Below are 21,653 nucleotides of genomic sequence, written 5' to 3'. Positions count from 1 at the left end.
TCCCCGCAGAATCTTATGTTTATTCTTTTAAACTCCAATGAGTAAAGGCCCAGCCTGCTGAATCTTTCCTCACAAGACAACCCCTTCAGCCCAGAAATCAGCTGTGAATCTTCACTGAACTGCCTTCTAATGCAAGCATATATCTCCAAGTCATGAAACCCAACACTGTACAGTACTCCAAGTGCAATCTCACCAATGCATTTTGCAATGAAAATTGTGCCCTTGCAATAAATGACAACAATCTATTTGCCTTCCTAATTACTTGCTGTACCTGCACGCTAAGTTTTGAAATTCATGTTCAACGGCATCCAGGTCTCTCTGTACTGCAGCATTCTGCGGGTTTGTTTCCATTTGATTCCATTCTTCCTGACAAAGTCAACAATTCCCTTAATCTATCTATATCCCATTGCAGATTGTGTGTGTCCTCCTCACACCTTGCTACAATACAGTCTGTCCCTTCAGCCAAGTCATTACTATAGATTGTAAATAGTTGAGGCCCTAGCACTGGTCCCCGTCGCAATCCGCTAATTACAGTTTTCAAATGTCCCATTTATCCCAAATTTTTGTTTGTTAGTTAGCCAATCCTCTACCCAAAACTCCCAGAAATACCATGAGCTCTTATCTTGTACAGTAAGATTTTTCATGGCATCTTACTGGATTCCTTTTGAAAATCCAAATATATTCCATCTACTGCTTCCCCTTTATCCACACTGCTTGTTACATCCTCAAAGAACTCTAATGAATGTCAATTTCTTTTTCGCAAATCCATATTGACTCTGCCTGATTGTGTTTAATTTTCTAAATGCCCTATTTCCTCTTTAATAATGGATTCTAACATTTTCCCCATGAGATAATAGGCTAACTGGTCTATAGTCTCCTGCTCTGTCTCCCTCCTTTCTTTCTTGAACAATAGGTGTTACATTTGTGGTTTTCCAATCAGCTGGAACTATTTCAGAATCTAGGGAATTTTGAAAGATTACAATCAATGCATCCACTTCTTTTAAGACCCTAGAATGCAGGCCATCAAATACAGGGGATTTGTCAGGTATTTGTTCCATTAGTTTACCTGGTACTTTGAGTGAGCATGATTGTTTTAAATTCCCTCCCCTTTGCCTTGATTTTCTAGTATTCTTGGGATGCTTTTTGTCTCTTTCACATGGAGAGATTCAACCTACTTGTTCAAAGACTCTGCCATTTCCATCTTTTGCATTTTAAATTTCCCAGTCTCGCCCTCTAAGGGACCAAAATTTACTCTTTTCCTTTTTATATTTCTTGCTAGTTTTCTCTCATACTCCAATTTCTCCCTCTTAATTTTTTAAAAACCATCCTTTGTTGGTTTGTAAAATGTTCCCACTTTCTTGGTTACTATTAATTTCTGCAGCATTGTACATTTTATTTCAATTTGATGCCATCCTTAACTTCTTTAGGTAACCACAGATGGTGCATCCTTTTCATAGAGTCTTTCTTTCTCAATGGAATATATCTTTGTTAAATGCTATGAAATGTCTCCTTAAATTTCTGCCATTGCTTCTCCACTGTCTTACCCTTTAGCTTTTTTTCCCATTCCACTTTAGCTAAGCCTGCCTTTATATCCTCGTAATTGCCTTTATTTAAGTTGAAGACTAATTTCAGACCCACATTCTTTAGCCTTAAACTAAATGTGAAATTCTATCATATTATGATCACTCTTTCATCGAAGATCCTTTACTATGAAGTCATTAATTAATCCGGCCTCATGAAAAATTACCAGGGCCTGTTCCCCAGTTGGTTCCAGAACACATTGTTCTAAGAAACTGTATGAAATACATTCAATGAACTCATCCTCTAGGCTACCTTTGCCAACTTAATTAACCCAATCTATAAGATGATTAAAATCTCCTATGATTATTACAGTACTTATCTTACAATCCTCCATTATTTCTTGATATATATTCTTTCCTAGAGTAGTTGCTGCCAGCGGCCTATAAACCATTCCCACTAGTGATTTCTTTCCTTTGCTATTTGTCATCTCCACCCAAATTGATTCTACATCTTGATCCTCTGAAACAAGATCATTTATCGCTACTGTACTGATCTCATCCTTTAATAACAGAGCTACCCCATCTCCTTTTCCTTTTTTCCAAAATGGCAAATACCTTTGAATATACGGGTCACAACTGTGGTCACTTTGCAACCATATCTCTGTAATGGCTATCATATCATACCATTTATTGGTGCTGTCTGCTCGTCCATCTTATTATGAATACTGCTCACATTCAGATAAAGGGCCTTAAATTCTGTCTTTTCACCATTTTTCCCTACTGAGATTATGTTGGTACTCTGCCCCTTTCTGTCACACACTGATTATCGTTACAGGTTTTGCTATCCTGCACTATTGCTTTGTCCTTTCTAACTTTCCAAATTTCCCCTCATGTGAACCATCCCCTCCAATATGTAGTTGACTGCCCTCTCCACAACCCAAGTTTTACAACGTGCCAGGATAATGGTCCCAGCGCAGTTCAGGTGAAAGCCAACCCAATGGTACAGCACCCTCTTTCCCAGTACTGATGCCAGTTTCCCTCGAATCAAAACTCATTTCACCTACATGAATCTTTGAGCCACATATTCAACTCTTCAAAAACCCATTTGATGTGGATGAGACTTTTTGATGACATAACAGCCTCTCTCCTTTTTATCAATGTCTTTCACTGAAGCTTGAAGAACCATTGTTACAAGTTTAGGGTCCTGCCTTCCATACCTTTGCTGGTTGAATGGCCTCAGTCATTGGTGTACGCAGTAGGCCTGAGTAGGCACACACTGTTCAATATCTACATATACAACCATATAGCACATGCTGTACCAGTAGGACCCATTATGACCTGAACCAGATATTCAACTGTTCCACCCGCACTCCCATGTAGCTCTCCAATTTTTTCCAAATGCAAACAGACAAAACATTTAGTAAGACAATGCCCGATACTGTGAAATTAAAGTTACTCAAATTTGTAAGTGAACATAAATGCCGACAGTTGAGTTTGGTTCCCTTTCCACCCACAGAAACTCTTTTCTTAATAAATAAACAAGTACATCATACTTCACCACATTAGTGGGCCATCTTGCTTTAACCACTATTTTCCCACTCTCCTTCTTAGCCCAGTCAAAGCTTGTCTGAGTGACTTTCGGTTAAAATCCTAAATGATTTCACAGCCTTTACTGAATCTAACTGACTATCAGTAAACATTTCTGTCTCTCATTTTATCTCTGCGTTCACAGCCAGAGAGGAAAGCCTGTTAAATAAAATCTTGCAAACTGCCCAGGCCACACAATTCCCAACAGATTGGGTCCTTGATGATTAGCATGGCAAGCAAACAAATTGCTTATTGTTTAGTGTTTAGGCAAAAACAACATCGACATTTGGCCAATGGGCACAAAATCACTATTGGCTATGTAGCACCTGTACTTTTGGTACTACAGTTGACGTCTGGGTACAAAATTGCATCTGTGCTGCATGTACACGCACTTCAGCACCTGATTTTGGGTAGATCATTAGCACTGGGACCATGCACCATAAGTGTGCAGATAGGACAAACTATGACATCAACATGGAACAATGATTTGATGCCAGTCGTACCATTTACAACCTTAACAATCCAATTAACAGCCTCTTTACCTAATGCAACTGAACAGGCATTCAGAAGAATAGTTTTTTTTCAAAAACTTTATCAAAAATGTGATAAAAAAGTATTGAAACATGGCCATTGTCCCTAAGTTTAGAAGGATAATTCACTTTGGTTATTGCCAGTGTAAAAGAGTAACTGAGAGGCAAAGTTGGTCTATTCTGATCATGTTAATACACTGGATGGTTTAATTTAGTATTGACAGCAAGTTAGCATACACAAAGTAGTATACAGAAATTAATTGTTCAGTGAAACCAGTGTATGATTGTTCTCCATGCTGCTAAAATCACCTTCGATGTGACATGTAATGCCATGAAACAGCTTTTGACCAAGATAAACAATAAAGTGGCTTCCATAAAATAACATTCTTGACATGGTCAACCTAAATCATGAGCAGCCAATGTAATTCTGTTAATCCTGTTATTCTCCCCTAGATGCTGCCAGACTTGAGCATTTCTAGCATTTTCTGTTTTTATTTCAGATTTCCAGCATTAACAGTATTTTGCTTTTGTATAATTTAATAGTTCATTTCCATAAACACCTGTCCCAGAACACCGTTCTAACTCAAATCAGAAAAAATGTCTAATTTTTTGCCAAGAATTTGGCTCCTATAGTTTCTTTGCGCATTATGCATATGGTTGATTGCAAGTTAGAAAGTTCAATTACATACTTCAAACACTAAGTTACTGATATTATCATTAAGCAAGCAGGCATTACTTACATCAAACTCTGAGGTTGTCTCACGGTGATTTCTTGTTAAGGGTAATCAAATGTTAAGAATGAACAAACTTGCATTTATATCCAATCTCTCATGATTTCTGGATGTCCCAAAGTGATTTACTGCCAACAAAGAACTTCTGAAGTGTCGTCGTCATTAGAGAGAGAGAGAGAAATGTGGCAGCCGAATAGGCACTTAACAAGCACCACCCCGCCCCCACCCCCACCCCCCTGCCTCGAACAGCATTGTGCTCATCCCCGGATAATCTGCTTTAGTGATGTTGTTTGACACACAATTATTGGCCAGAACACCAGAACTCTGTGGGTTTTTTTCTCTATTAAAATCTAAAATCCAATTTTAATAAGTTAAAATTATGGCTTGAAATCCAATTTTAATTAAGTTAAATTATGGCTTCCAAGATAGTAAACAAGATATCCACAAAACGTATTATGCATTTTAACACAGGCAACTGAAGTGGATAAACAAACAGTTCAATTTTTGATCAGATATATGCAAAATATCAGGATAAACTTATCCATTAGTTATTTTTTTTAAATCTGCAGTGCTGGTGCCACAGTTGTATCTTTGTCCTCAGATCTAAGTTTGAAGCTAGCCACCAAGATGGAAATCTACAACAACCACTGAGGATTCCAAATGAAATAAGTTTGGACAGTTCCTGCCAAATTCCAGCATGGACACACTTTCACTACTGACAAGAAGCCAACAAGCTGCACACAGTCAGCATCATTTAGGCATTTGCTCATCCTGAAGGTGCAAGGACAGCTGGTCTGGGAAATGCTAATGTCAGGTTGGTGTGGAAAGGTTGAGCTAAGGATCACATTTGGGAACAAGCAGATGGAGTGTTAGTCTGTCTGTAAACGCTTTGTCCTATACCTGTCTGGGTATGACTGACAGAGGATAGGCACTGGAAATAAAAAAAGTAGAAAATATTTAAGTTACTGAGATAGACACTACCTCAGATGAAATTTATCATCAATAATCAAGTTCCCCTCCTCAAAGAGAAAACACTCCATAGAAACATTATATTTGAAGCAGGTTTCAGATAACTTTGTACTGCATATTGCCTCTACAAGTTAAACAACGTTGAAGCAGAGGTGAATAAAAAGATACTTGGACTAAGTCACACACAAAAAATGATTTTGAATGGAATTTATTTCAGGAAGAATGATCCTCAGAAAGCATAAGCATGCAGAGAGGAAATAAAGTAAACTGCCCACACTTCAACTTAGAATTTGTAAACTATTCACAAAGGAGAATAATAATGCCACAGGCATTTAATATCTCACCTCTGGAGCAGCCATTTGGTCATAGTGTCACCATATGTTCATTCAATTATGATACCTCAAGAGATGGGCAATTAGCAACCCCGATAGTGCTTCCGTTAAACAGATCCCCTCGCAAATCTAAAATCACTTTTGCAAGCTAGAAACACTGTAGAGAAGTTAATTGGGTGCCAAAGCCATCATGTTCATTTTTACCAACAGAACTTCATGGTGGGGCATTGCAAACTGTGAAGCATTTTATAAGTAGCAAAGATGAAAAAATTGCAATGGTTTGAAAGACATTTCAAAACAATTTTGCCTCAGCAGTCCAGTTTGAACTTGCTTCCTCTCATTATTTATTAAAAATAATTATTAAATTATTCTCCACAGAACGAGAATGATCCCAGGAATGAAAGGCTTAACATATGAGGAACATTTGAGGACTCTGGGATACTCGATGGAGTTTAGAAGGATGAGGGGGGATCTGATTGAAACTTACAGATTACTGACAGGCCTGGATAGAGTGGACGTGGGGAAGATGTTTCCATTAGTAGGAGAGACTAGGACCCAAGGGCACAGCCTCAGAGTAAAGGGAAGACCTTTTAGGACAGAGATGAGGAGAAACTTCTTTAGCCAGAGAGTGGTGAATCTATGGAATTCATTGCCTCAGAAGGCTGTGGAGGCCAGGTCATTGAGTGTATTTAAGACCGAGATAGATAGGTTCTTGACTGGTAAGGGGATCAAAGGTGGGAGAATGGGGTTGAGAAACTTATCAGCCATGATTGAATGGCGGAACAGACTCGATGGGCCGATTGGCCTAATTTCTGCTCCTATGTCTTATGGTAACCATTACTACATTTTTTGACTGCAGTGAAGTATGGTGGCCGTTAACAATTAGGTTGTTTCATAGTCCTTCCACCTGCAGTGCCAATCCATTTTCTGGTCACTGGTTGCCTGACTCGAGGACTGCTTTGCTTCTCCCTGAAATTTTTAGGTGTTACTGAACACAATATTTCTAATATGCCAGGACTTCCCCTCCTTAATAAACATCTCACTATTGCCAGCTTTGGAGAGTGTTATTTTCAGCATTGTGGGTCTTCAGGATATCATATTCCGCCCCCCTCCCACCACACACCCCCCCGCCAACCACTCCACCCCTATACCTGGTTGGCAAGCTTGGTTGGTGCTCTCTCACATGGCAGAGTGATAGATGGAATTAATAAGTAATTTTCCTTGGACGGAAAGGCCAATATCTGTAGAAAATTTGTGCTTTGAAAGTGTAAAAGGCAACATTTCCCAATCTATTACTCAGTATAAAGACTTGAAAGGAGGAAATCATAAAATTGAAAGTGCTTCTGCTCAGAATTAAAGTGGTAACGAGAACAAAATACAGACTCCAATAGTAACATCCATCTTGTTAGAAACACACAGACCTGGAAAATTCATTTTAATATTAACTTTTGAGAGCAGAACTCTCACAGCGAACTGCTTAATGCCAAAGAAAATAACAGCTAAACTTCTGTAACATTACAACAGCAAGCACTGATACAGCCCTATTCAAGGCAGTTCAGGGAAGCCAAAAAAATGAAAAATTCAAAGCAGTTGCAAGAGGTTTGGAAAGGGGTGTGATTTAAAATGAGAGAGATGGTGGTATTTAAGGGGAGAATTCCAAAGCATGGAGTTTGGACATCTGGAGAGACAGCCACCAATGTGAGTTAAAGTGCGGGTGAAGCACAAGATGCTAGAGTCAGAGGAGAGTTTAGATTGGGTTGTTGAGCTCGGAGAAGATTACAGTTCTTGCTTCGATGGGTGCAGCGCCAACACTCAAGCACCTCAACACCATCTAAGACAAAACAACTTGATTGGCACCCATCCACCACCTTTTGACAGCACCTTCAAAACCTGCAACTTGCCTCCTAGAAGGACAAGGGCAGCAGGGCATACAGGAATACCACCATCTCCAAGCTACACATCATTCTTCACTGAATCTAAATCCTGGCGCTCCCTCCTTAACAGCACTGTGGTTCAACCTATATGGCATGGATTGCAGTAGTTCAAAGAGCCAACTCATCACCACTTGCTCAAGGTAAATACAAGTCTCGTTAGTAATACCCATATCCCATGATGGAATAAAAGAGAGAGAGAGAGAGAGAGAGAGATAAGGAGGGGTGAAGCCATGGAGAGATTTACTGCCATGTAATTGAGAGGTGAGCATTTTAATGACTCCAAAGGGTTGAAAGAGCAGAGGAGAGAGATTATTATAGAGGTGATTCAAAATTATTTACTTGAGGCCCTTTTACCATGAGCCAGCAATGTTGACACCAGATGTACAGTTCTCTTGTTGCAGCTGCAAGAGAGTTAACCTCTGGAGTGAAAGTGCCATCATGACACCCAACACATCCATGTATTTGTGATCCACTCGGAGTGCATTTTCCCACAACTGTTAAATGTGGAAGCCATATTTGTTCATCTGTGTTTTGCATCTTAACCCACTCAGAACAATTCCATGTCAGGTTGATTCATGATGCATACCTAACAGACTTGTCTGTGGATTCATACTATTTTATTAATGGTCATTTTTTAAAAAGATGTTGTTCACAAACTTTATATTTAAAATAACACATTTTTTCATGCCACGGTACAATACCGAATACATTGGGGCATTAAATATAAAGTGTAACTTCTGTTCTATTTTCTTTCATCATTTGTATTAGCTATAAATATTGGAGTTAGGGGAAATAAAAGGTTGTTTGACTGACAGTCAAAGTAGTTTAAAATCAGGAGCTGAACGAAACGATATTGTGGGCAGCATGGTTGGATAGGGGTAGTTGTGTGGTGAACTCTCCCAGAAGACATCCAACAAGAATGCCACTCCCACGATTGAGCGGATTGCCCTTTGAATTCCCAGTCATATCAACACCAGACAGATATTGTGCCAATTAAACACCAACCACCAAGGCTCTACACTTTCCTGCATTTGTTCTGCAGTCTTGGAGGTTCTATAAAGAAAGAGGACCTGTGAAATTTATCAATCTTTCGTAAAGCCATGAACACAACCACAAAATCCAATGATCAAGTTCATGGCTCACCCGTAATTCAGAGGCTCTAACAAAATATAACTTGCAGGAGACATTAGTCCTATTAACTGGACTCCTTAAGCACTCTCACATCATGGCTGGGGAACTGACAGCAAAAGCAGTACTCAAGTTGAGACCGACTTTGGAGGGATGCCCTTCACTTTGTTTTGAAAGCTAACAAGAGCTGGAGGAGTAAGAAGAATTGGATAGCTCTTCCAAAGAGCCAGCACAAGCTGACACAACATGCCAAATGATCTCCTCCTTTCCTGTAAGATGCCATTACCCGAATAAGTAGGCATTGTGTTTTCCATTGTGTTCTATGGGACTCAAGATCAGCAATTTTCAGGACATTGCATCAGGCATAGAGTTCAGCACCTTTGTTATATTACAAGGTGTTGCAGACAGCAGGAATCACACATTCCTGCCAATGATGGCATTTTTCCAATATCAAATTGTCTTTTAATAGTGAACATCTGGAGTAATACAACACTATCTCCAAGGACACAGCTGTTATTGAGCTGTCTTAAAAGCCACATAATGCTTTGTTGATTGGATGCGTGAGGGAGCACTGGGTCCATGAGCCGAGCTGTAGTTTGTTGTATGCAGACTGTCAAGAAGCTATTATTGTATATAATGTTATTGGATTTTTTTTAAACAGATGTTTTGTCTGAGTATGTCTTGGTGTGTCTTAATTGGATTAAATCCAGCTAGTCTGGGTGCATTGATGTATAGTAGTTTTGAGGTGTAAACAGAGAGGTAGAGGACATTTGCATTTTGTTGAATAGAGCGTTCAAAGGCTAGGGGTGAAATCTTGCACCTAGCTGGGACAGACCAATCAATGTTTGTATTACTAATAAAATTGGTACTATGAAAGGGGTTTTATTGTTAGAAGAGGCAGAGTTCAAAGGGCCTGATAATACAATCAGAATACAATCAGAATTTGCATTCAGAAGGAAAGTGCTGGGTATAACAGAAAGCAGTTTTGTGTATGCAGAAGCAGAGGCAATGTATCAAAGCAGCTGTAAGCCTACAACTGTCTGCAAAGGAACCAAAGTGAATGGAACCTCATTTTGAATTTGTAAGGTGAATATGCTTTGCCTGGTGTCTGCTTAAAGTCTATGAGTTGTTGCCGCCTTAGTGGACATTAGTTTGGGAATTTGTTTAAAAAGTTATGATCGTCGTAATTTGTAGCCATGTGTATTTGTGTAAATTAATAAATGTCTCATGTAGTTTGATATAAAAGCCTCTTGAGAACTGGTGGTCTCATTCTTGAATTTATAGCTGCAACTCAAAAAATGCCACTTAAATATATTGGCTATGGCAATTGTTTAAAGTTTCCCTCTGGGATTTTAAATAACTCAGCTTTTAACAACTGCTGCATCATAACACAGACCCTAAAGCTTGGTTTGAATTCCATGCTGGAAGCAGAACAAAATAGTGTTCCTGCTACCCTGACCAGCTCTCAGCAGCAACCATACTGAGCACAAATACTGCCTTTCAGGTTAGTATTATTGGCATCAATATGAACTCAAAAAATGAGTGAGAGGTTAGGCAAATATCATAAAGGAGTATTCTTCAGAGCAAATGGGTCTGATACTTCTAATCAAGATTCCTTTCCACCAGCTATTCCATTCCTCAATTCTGAATAACTTGCTAACAATTGATTTAAAATATTTTAAAAGTTTAAATCATTAATAGAAGATTTATTAAGTTTATTACAGACAGGGCAAGAGAACTGAAATTTCTGTTTCTTCCCAACTGTCTGCAGTCAGGAAGCTTTTTAAAGGAAGATGTGTGCTTTTTTGTGGGTTTAAATAAAGAGAATTGTTTATTTAAAGGCTCACCCCAAAATCTTACCCTACATCACTCTCACACAGGCACACTCACAAACGCTCCAGTAAAGTACAGTTGAAGAGTTGTGCACTCTCACAGGTTAAGAAAAAATAGCTTATAATTCACAATTGCCTTTTTCTGAAAAGCACAAGTTGCAGGATGAAGGCAGTGTCTTCATTTCTGAAGGATAATAGAGATGAATTCAACAGACAAAGTTGTGTGCCAAAGTCATTCCAGCATTCTCTTGAAGGATGGACTTTCTACAGGTTATGAAGTTAATTGTTTATAGTTTCATTACCAGGTTGTCAGTTTGTTGCATTGGTAGACCAGAAAAGGAACAGGCTTGAAGACATTACGATGTTCCAGTACTGTAAGGCATGAATTTACCAGGGTAACCAACTCTGGGCAAAATGGACACCTCCATGGGAGGGTACTGGCAAGACCAAAAGACATAGGAGCAGAAGCAGGCTATTCAGCCCATCGAGCCTGCTCTGAACTCAATGAGATCATGGCTGATCTGATAATCCTCAACTTCACTTTCCTGCCTTTGCCCATAACTTTCGATTTCCATACTGATTAAAAATCTGTGCATCTCAGCCTTGAATATACTTAATGACCAAGCCTCTATGGCCCCCTGTAGTAAAGAATTCCAGAGATTCACTACCCTCCGAGAGATGAAATTCCTCCCCATCTGTATCTTAAATGGGAGACCCTTTACTCTGAGATTATGCCCTCTGGTCCTCGGCTCTCCCACGAAGGAGACACAACCTCTCAGCATCTACCATCAAGCCTCCTAAGGGTCAGCTCTCATTCTTCTAAACACCAATGAGTACAGGCCCAACCTACTTAACTCTCCTCACAAGAAAATTCCTCCATACACAGGATCAACCTAGTGAACTTTCTCTGAACTTGTGTACTAGCTTTTTTTGATTCATGCATGAAGACCTCCAAATCCCTCTGTGCTGCAGCTTTCTGCAGTCTTTCTCCATTTAATATTTAGCTCCTCTATTCATCCTACCAAATTGCATAACCTCACATTTTCCCACATTATGTTCCACCCGCCAAGTTTTTGCCCACTCACTTAACCTGTCATCCCTCTGTGGACTGTCATCCTCACCACATGCCTTCCCACCTATTTTTTTTGTGTCATCCTAAAACTTGGCGATAGTACATTCACTTTCCTCATCCAATCATTAATATATATTGTAAATAATCGCAGCCCCTGCACTGATCCGTGTGGTACTCCACTAGTTACAGGTTGCCATTCTGAAAATGCCCGTTTTATCCCAACTTTGTCTATTAGTTAACCAATCCTCTATCCATGCTAATACATTACTCCTAATACCATGGGCTCTTATCTTAAGTAGCCTTATGAGCGATACCTTATTGAACACCTTTTGGAAACCCAAATATATTACATCTACTGGTTCCCTTTTATCTATTCTGCTTATAACTTCTTCAAAAAGAATTCTAATAAATTTGTCAAGCATTATTTCCCCTTCAGGAAGCCATGCTGACTCTGCTTGCTTATATTGTGCATTTTTAAATATTCTGCAATCACATCCTTTTTAATAGATGTCAACATTTTCCCAATGACAGATGTAAAGCTAACTGGCCTATAGTTACCTGTCTTTTGTCTCCCTCCCTTTTTGAATAAGGTGTTACATTGGCAGTTTTCCAATCCTCTGGGACTTTTCCAGAATCTGAGGATTCTTGGAAGATTACTACCAGTGCATCCACTACCTCTGTAGCTACTTCCTTTAATATCCTAGGATGCAACCCACAGGTCCAGGTGACTTATTAGCCTTTAGTCCCATTAGTTTCCCTAGTACTTTTTCTCTGGCGATAGTTATTGTATTTATTTCCTCCCCCCACCCTTTGCCCCTTGACTATTTAGTATTTTTGGAATGCTATTAATGTCTTCTACTGTGAAGACTGATGCAAAGTATTTATTAGACTCCTCTGCCATTTCCTGGTTCCCCATTATTTTCCCAGCCTCATTCTCTAAGGGGCCAATGTTCAATTTGGCCTCTCTCTTCCTTTTTATATATGTAAAGAAGCTCTTACGGTCCATTTTTATATTACCTGCTAGTTTACCCTCAAAAGTTTATTTTCGCCCTCTATATTTTTTTGGTCATCTTTTGTTGCTTTTTAAAACTTTCCAAATCCTCTGGTTTACCACTAATCTTTGCCACATTGCATGTTTTTCTTTCAATTTGATATTATCCTTAACTTCTTTGGTTGACCATGGTTGGTTTATCCTCTTCCTAGAATCCTTCTTCCTCACTGGGATATATCTTTGTTGTGAGTCATGAACTATTTTCTTAAACATCTGCCATTGCTCATCAACTGTCTTTTCTACTAAACTCCTTTTGTAGTCCACTCCAGCCAACTCTACCCTCATTCCTTTCTAATTACACTTATTTAAGTTTAGCACCATTGTTTCTGACCCAAGTGTTTCCCACTCAAACTGAATGCTAAACTCTACCATGTTATGGTCACTGTTTCCTAGGGGATCCTTTACCCAGAGATAATTTATTAAACCTACCTCATTACACATTACTAGGTCTAAAATGGCCTGACCCCTGGTTGGATCCACAATATATCGTTCTAGGAAACTGCCCCAAATACATTATGAATTCTTGCTCATGGCCACCTCTACCAATTTGCTTTTCCTAATCTACAAGAAGATTAAAGTCGCCCATGATTAATGGACTGCCATTTTACATGCCCTCTATCTCTTGATTTATTCTCTGTCATACAGGAAAGCTACTGTTAGGGGGCCTATAGATTACTCCCAATGTAGTCTTTCCCCTTTCTTATCTCCACCCATATGGATTCTACATCTTCCGATCAGAGATCCTTTCTTGCTATCGTACTTGTTCCATCTTATACTAACAAATCTGCCCCAACACCCTTTCCTTCCTGCCCTTTCAAAAAAAAGTCACATACTCCTAAATATTTAGTTCCCAGCTTTGATCTCCTTGTTACCATGACTCCATAACAGCTATAAGATCATACTCATTAGCCTCTATTTGTGCTGTTAGTTCATTTATTTTGTTCTGCATACTACGTGCATTTAAGAGTAATTAATTTTGCCTTTTTACCATTTTTCCCCCCTTTGACCCTATTTGCCACAATTTTTCTTTTAAATGTTTGCACACACTGTCCCTTCCTGTCACACTCCGGGTATCATTACCTAAATAGCTACCATATCCTTTTGCTTTGTGAGCCTACAAACCCACTCTCCAGAACCCTCCCCCACCCCACTCTCTATTTAGTTTAAAGCCCTCTCTACAGCCATAGTTATGCAATTACCAGGATACTGGTCTCAGCATGGTTCAAGTGAAGCCTGTCCCACCACAACAGCTCCCTTCTATCCCAGTACTGGTGCCAGTCCATATGGCCTGAAACCCATTTCTCCCACACCAATCTTTGAACCATGCATTTAACTCCTTGACTTTATTTACCCTATGCCAGTTTGCCCGTGGATCAGGTAGTAATCCTGAGACTACCACCTTGGGAGATTCTGCTTTTTAATTTAGCTCCTAGCTGTTCAAATTCTTTTGGCAGAGCGTCCTTTCTAGTCTTATCAATGTCGTTGGTACCAACTTGGATGATGACAACTGGATCCCTCCCCTCCCACTCCAAATTCCTCTCTAGCCGGGAGACATCCTTAAGCCTGGCACTGGGTAGGCAACACAGCCTTCAGGACTCTCACTCATGGCTACAGAGAACAGTATCTATCTCCCTAATTATACTGTCCCCTATCACTACTATGTGCCTATTTCCTCCCCAACTTGAATGGCTCCAGTACCATGGTATCATGGTCAGTTCACTCATCCTCCCTGCAGTCCCCGCTCTCATCCACACAACTTGCAAAAACTTCATCACTGTTGGACAATTGCAGGGGCCAAGGCTCCTCGAATTCTACCCCCGGGTCCCCATACCTGCCTCACCTGCAGCCACACCCTCCTGTCCCTGATCACAGACCAAATTTGAATTACCTAACCTGAGGGGTGTGATCGCCTCCAGCAAAGTGGCTTGTTAACTTTCCCCCTCCCTGATGTGGCGCAATGTTTGCAGCTCAGACTCCAGATCCTCAACTCGGATCAGAAGTTCTTCAAGCTGCAAACGCTTATGACAGACGTTGCGCTGTGGATTACCCGCATGCTGCAGCAGCAACACATCACCCATCCTACCATCACTATCGTCTTTCATTTAATTAATAACTCTAGTATCCCTGCTCTTTACACTTTATTGTAATTAATTTTTTTTTTTACACCAGTATCAATCTTATACTTAAGCTATGTTTAAGAGGAAAGAATAAAGGACTAGAGACCTAAACACAAACTAAAGACGTTACTTTTACTTTAAAGGCTAGAAATACAAACCAATCCTACTTTCCCAGCACTCGTGTTACGTTGTGGTTTGTGGCGACTCCCCACCACAGGTCTCCCTGCAGGTAGGTCTCTCGATCCATGCCAATTATCCTCTCCCGCTCACCTCTCACTCAAAATATACTATATTGAGCCTTAGGAATAGAATAAACCTTAATCACTTATCAGATACTCACCAATTAACCAACTTCTCCTGTGGTAGGGCAAGAATCAATTCCTGGAGGCTGAAAAAGTTCAGGCGAAAGCATAAACTGCTGCTACCCTCTCACGGCTTCTAATTAACTGTGAAACTCACGCTCTCCTCTCGCTGTTGGTGAGCAGGGGGATGGGGGGGGGGTACTGGTAAGACCATGGGCAGGGTTGCGATGGCCACCCTCTGGACAGCCAATGAATGTGCAGAGACAAAGGCTGCAGAGGGCAAAAATCTAGGACGAAATGTATTCTGGGACTACTTGACCCAAGACAGAACAAAAAGCTATATTGCAGGACAGTCCCTAAAAACCTGGGATGGTTGTTCACCCTCAAGCTCTCTCATTGTTGGGATTGTAGTTTGCGGTGCTTGTGAGATTCAAGTCTTTTGGATGTTGCTGTCTGGATATTGCAAAGGGCCCAGGTTCAAAGTATTAGAGCTGGTTACGTAATATGAATGACCAAGCTGTGCATAATTGTCTAACAAAAATGTGGCTATAAAGAATATCATACCAAAACCTGAACTTTTGATGGGCTTTATAAATAGAGGCAAGAGTACAAAAGCCAAGAAGTTTCACTAAACCTGTATAAAAACAGTTTGACCACTCTAAAAATGGTTCCCAATTCTGGGCACCAGAAGGGTGTGAAGGGAAATATTAAGAGGGAGGGTGGCAGGATAATGGGCTCAGGAACAGGAAGTACCAGGGCACGTGGTTTCTGTCCCTGGGTGTTACTACCCTTTCTGCTTCTGCTGCCTCCAGAAAGTAAAATATTAAAAAATGAACAAAAATGGCTGCTGTACCATGTGACTCCTTACAGTTTCAGTTCCTTTTCCATATATGCTGGTGGTCGTACATTGATTGGCCACATTGACTTATTATTTTAGGATATTCATTCTGAGGGGTTTAGTACAAATCACCTTTGTTTCAAGATGACCCATTCAATTCAGGAATGTCTCCTGATGGTTTCTGAATGGGTGCAGTTAACACCACAGTCTGGAATGTATTTTGTTCTTGTGAAACAATGAGGTGGCTTTTGATTACACAAGCCAGGTCATCTAACCTTGGGCAACCATCTTTGCAGCACATTGAAATTGGCCATTTTTAGAAAGGAAAGCCAAAGGGTCCACATTCAATAAAGTTCATATCTTGAAGGTTAGGAAAATTATGTATTTTTACTGGGTATAACAATTTAACAGAAAACTTCCTTTTGCAGTTCTTATTTTCTGTGGATCGAGGTGAAAGATAAAGTATAAACAAAACAAACATTTTCAGACTCTACAACCTTTAACAATCAAGCACAGGTTGAAGGACTGGCACAGGCTCAATCAGGTCCGGCAAAGATTATACTGACCTAGACTTTGGTGTGCAGGCTGCAATTTCAAAATTTGCAGACGACACAGCTTGGAAGAATTGCAAACCCCGAGGGTAGTGATAGATTTCAAGGGGACATAAATGAACTGATGGAACGAGTGGACACATGGCAGGTCAAATTTATGCAGCGAAGTGTGAAGTGATTCATTTTGGTAGGAAGAACAAGGGGAGGCAAATAATGGAGATGATTCTAAAGGGGTTGTAGGGACTTGGGGGAATATATGCACAAAACTCTGAAGGTGGCAGGGCAGGTTAAGAAAGCAGTTCCACAAATCATATGAGATCCTTGTGCCTTTATTTATAAAAGCCTGAAGCACAAAAAGCAAGGAAGTTATGGCAAACAATGGTTCAACCTCAACTTGAATATTATGTCCAATACCGGGCACTGCACTTTAGGAAGGATTAGAAGGCATTGGAGCGAGTGCAGAAAAGAGCTACAGGAATGGTTCTGGAAATGAGAGATTTCAGGTACATAGATAAATTGGAAAAGCTGGGCTATTCACCTTAGAAAAGAAAAGGTTGAGAGGAGATTTGATAGAGGTGTTTAAATCATGAGGGGTCTTGACATAATAGATAGGGTGAAATGATTCCCATTGGCAGAAAGATCAAAAACCAAAAGACACCAATTTAAGGTGATTGTATAAAGGATCAGAGGTGACATGAGGAAAAACTTTTTTTTAAATTATACAACAGGTGGCTAGGATCCGGAACTCATTGCCTAAGAATATAGTGTTAGCAATCATTGCTTCAAGAGGAAATGAGAATCATCTGAAGAGAAAAAAAGTTGCAGGGATACAGGAAAAGGCAAGGGAGAGACAAGCAAAGTTGCTCTTAAACAGCTGAAACAGAATCAATGGATGGAATAGCATCCTTCTGTGCTGTAGCGCATGATTTAAAGTCAGGTACAGCACAGGTTAAGTCTGGTATAGCATGGACTGATGCAGGATAGACCTAAACCTACAAAGTTCAATCTAGCACTCAGTACTGGTAAACGTTGGTTAGGTGTAAAGCTCTCCAAATTTGATTTTTTTTTACTGAATTGCTTAGTCGGATGGATTTTGATTGGGACAAGGCCTTATTTCACCTTTCAAGCTCTCTCTACCCAAAAATGTAAAACTTAACCCCAATGTCAAAAGAATCCCACTAGTGCACCTTCTCCCACCTCAACCATCCTTGTCCCCTGGCTTCAAAGGCAATTAGTATTAAATTCTGTGTTGTTTTCTGCTGTGGAACTGGGTTGAAGTTTCTCTGTCCCAGTTCACATAATGCGATACAGCTGGCAGAGTGAGGAAGTGAGGAAGAACAACATCCCTTATCAGTCTGGAATTAAGCCAGATCCCAGAGGTATATTTTGAGGTACAACCCATCCAGAGTCCATTCTTGGCTGGTGTGAGAATATGCAACTTTGACAAGAGAAAAAAAACAAGATGGTAAAAGCTTGTGTGAGAGTTTGAAGTGGAACCATATCTAACCTACTGTCTAGTCAGAAGCTATCTCCTGCTAAATGACTGCTTCATGTTTATTGATAAAGTTTTACCTTCATTTCATTCTTTCTCTGCCCTTCCTTGAATGTATTGATTCTTTACTGGGTTTCATTTCCATCAGCCCCAGGACGCTGGTGTGTTTTTATAGTGATATAAAGGCACAAATCACTGAAGAGACTGGGTAAACATGTTATGGGTTCATTTATTGAGATTAGGCACATGGGAACCACACAAAGGTAGAAAGCTTGAAGACATCAGCAGCAGAGTCATGTGTGCTGTGTTCTACTCACAGGCCAAAGTGAAACTGAGACTGGATATCACATGACATACTTCCCCTCTGGTGATGGCATGCTGCTATCCCTTACAGGAATATTACAACAGTCTCATTCAGTACCTCTCTGAACTGGTCATTCTTCATATTTAAACTTAGACATACTCTCAGCTAACACTCCAATACAATAGAGGGAGTGCTGTACTGTTGAAGGTGTTGTTTATGGAAGAGAAGTTAATCCAAGGCACTGTCTGTCCCTTCAAGTGGATACAAGCAATCTCACAGCATTATTCAAATACACAGAGTGCCATAAATAACATTTATCCCTCAATCAATTTTGAAGGAAAAGATGATCTGGTCAGTTAGTTAATTGCTGCTTGTGGGACAATTGGCTGTTGTGTTTCCTACAGCAAATATACTTATTGGTTGCTGAGCAGTTTGGGGAAGCATCTTTCAGCACCTCAGGGATATAAATGACTTTCTTGTAGATGAGTGCTGCTAGCCTGCATCACTGCAGAGCCTTACCCTCTCCTCATCCAATACCAGTACAGCAGGAACAATTGACCAATCAGGAGGAGCTTTGGCCAATTTCCATAATGATAACCCAAGGGCAGCTGAGGCCCTTTGTAAGGCCTCTTACAGTCACCCCAGGGGAGGCTAGCTAACCCAACATGGAGCAAGGATGGAACCCGAGTGCTTCCTGGCCTATATAGTTCAACTACTCCCGACTAATCCTAAGGATTAAGAGACTGTGGAGTAGAGTTACCAGCTGTGGGTACAATGGTTGAGAAAAATTGGGCAAGGTTGACAAAAAAATTGACTAAGTGTTTGCCCTCCCCACCTGAGTTTGTGCTCACTCATTTTCTTGCCGAAGGCAAAATTTAGAACGAACCAAAACCAGGCAGCATTTTAAAATGGTATGTTTTTTTTGAAATCTTGCTCTTGCTTTAAAAATATTCCTTGGTATATTTAAGAATGGTAACTTGGTAACGTTTGGTGTACATAGCTGAAAAGGGGTTCACCATAAAACAAACATTTCAAATTGCAGTGTCAGTTCACCACCTGCAAGTATCCTGATTTTGAATTACTGAAAAGTTTGTATTTTTTTAAGAAGTTTTTATGCCTTTTTTTCCCTTTAATTCACTAAGGAATTGTACCCCAATCAAAGAACAAAACAACCCAAGAGATATGCTCAAGGGATCGTATAGCCTACTGCTACTTCCACACCTTATGATTGGAGTGCAGTAGTTTGTTCTTCAGCAAGTTAAAAAATCATTCAAAATTTACTCGTTAGTGTCTTTTTGCCCAAAGGATCCATTTGAATTTTTGAAGCCTCCACAAAGGTTTGCAAATGAACTCAATTAGCCAAAGGTTGCACTTGCTGCCAACGCGGTCCATGCGCAGTCGGTCCAATTGTTAAACTGACGGTCTTTCTTTTTAAACTATAAAGTCTGTTAAAGTGGTAGCAGTTTCAACAGAGGAGGAAAAAGGGAAAGAACTGAATAAGAATGTCTTGGTGGTGGGGAGGAGAGTGTTCTTTGTTTTATCTTATGATGCCTCAGAGGAAAACCTGTGAGAAAGTCTGCTGAGGAATTACACTTAACAGAAAATCAGGCACCCTGATTTCCATATCAACCCAAACAATTGTGGTTTACTGATCCTCATGGCACCTCCCTTTGCTATGCTGATACAGCTCTCATTTTCTTCAAGTGTGCTCTTTTACCACCTTTTGAAAAAAAGCCCTAAAAATTGGTTTTCTGCGCAAGCGCAGACAAGTACAGGTGGCCATCTGGCACTGACAGAAGAGAGTGTTAGCAAGGACTCCCGCTGGCGATTAATTCACCCTGGAAACCTGGCCAGCTTTATGTTCAGGGCCTGCTTCCAGCACAATTTTCCACCAAAACTAGGGCAAAAGATCAAAAACTCAATTAGCGCCGAACACAATTTGTGCTCAAAATTTCCTGACCTATTCTGCCAGTTGCACCAATACCAGACAAATTGCGCCAAACAAAACCAATGCAATTGAGCAGGAACTGCAGGCCTGTAACCACATCATATACTTGAGAGTGTCACCTACTAGTTTCTTAATGCTGTATTTAAAGGATAAGATTTACCATTCTTCTACAATGCTCTATGTGATACAAAATGAATAAGTTACTTAACCTCCTTTTACTAAATTAAATGAAAGGTTATTCAAACTTTTTAAAATATATCCTGCTGCTCTGCTTCTCTCTCCACAGATGTTGCCAGACCTGTTAAGCATTTCCAGTACTTTATTTTGACAGTATTCCTTGATTGTTCAGATTATTTGAGTTCTGCAAAGCAAATAATTAATCTGAGTGGTAACATAATTTGAAACATTTTCTAATAAGTAACTAAATGAAGCATTCCACCTAACATTGCTAAAGTTAAATGACAGATTTTAAAAATCTGTCACTTATTGGTAATATTTGTAAATATGGACTGAAATGACAATGTAACACTAATTTTCAGCTGCATACCATGACTATAGTTATGCATTTTATGAGAATGTACTTAGGGCATCATATACTAAGTCAGAATGGCCACTGTTGAATTTGCTGGCTTGATCTTTGTGGGAACAAAAAATGCTCGGAGTGAAAACATAGCAAGAAAAACCTGGTCAATTCACCTTATTCCTAAAACAGGATATAGTCAAAGTGACCAAAAGCCTGTAATTACAAGTCAGGTATGGGGTCTCTCCTTATTGCAGACATTCCAACAGTACATATACCTATGATTATCAAAATACTGGCAGGATGAACTATATTAAAAGGGAACATTAAAACAACGTAAAGGATACACCTCTATGATGCTCATCAAACGTGGAATGTTACGCCACTCTGGGGGATTCCTGTAACCGTCAAAAATTGCATTTTGAAAAGGCTGATATGGACTCTGTCCATGAGGGGTGATATCACCCTTGACCACTCAGATCTTGCCCATGCAGGGTGTAACCAATCCCTGATTGCTGCAGTTTAGAGTTCAACAAGGACAAGAAAAAGCATTTTCCACCCTTTTGCCCATGATCACAGTTGGAGGTGGATCTTGATGGGAAATGCTTCCTGTTTCACCCAGCATATGGCCAATGGAAAGTCCATTTGGCAAGCTGGCCCATTCCCCCCCCTGATCAAGAGTGAAGTGCCATTCTGAAATTCCAGTGACCCTCATGGAGATGGATGCACACAGGGACACACACCCTTTTTGAGCAAGTCACCCTGGCCATGGGGTTAATAATGTGAAAGATTAATAGACAGGAGTTCCATGCTATTATATTTCCAGTGGTACAGCTGCCCAACTGCAATTTTTTTTTTTTAGGTACAATGGTCATGAGGACACTAAGGTATAAAA

At 40.0% G+C, this 21,653-nt stretch overlaps 1 protein-coding gene across 3 annotated transcripts in view; it reads right to left on the bottom strand.

Moving 5' to 3' along the window:
- LOC144681777 (metabotropic glutamate receptor 7-like) overlaps window positions 1-21,653 on the bottom strand; it is a 697,320-nt gene that overhangs the window by 567,888 nt on the left and 107,779 nt on the right. The window lies entirely within an intron of this gene.

Source organism: Cetorhinus maximus, chromosome 6 (assembly GCF_964194155.1).
Source record: "Cetorhinus maximus chromosome 6, sCetMax3.hap1.1, whole genome shotgun sequence".
Taxonomy (NCBI): Eukaryota; Metazoa; Chordata; class Chondrichthyes; order Lamniformes; family Cetorhinidae; genus Cetorhinus; species Cetorhinus maximus.
This window is presented reverse-complemented; position numbering and strand designations above follow the sequence as displayed.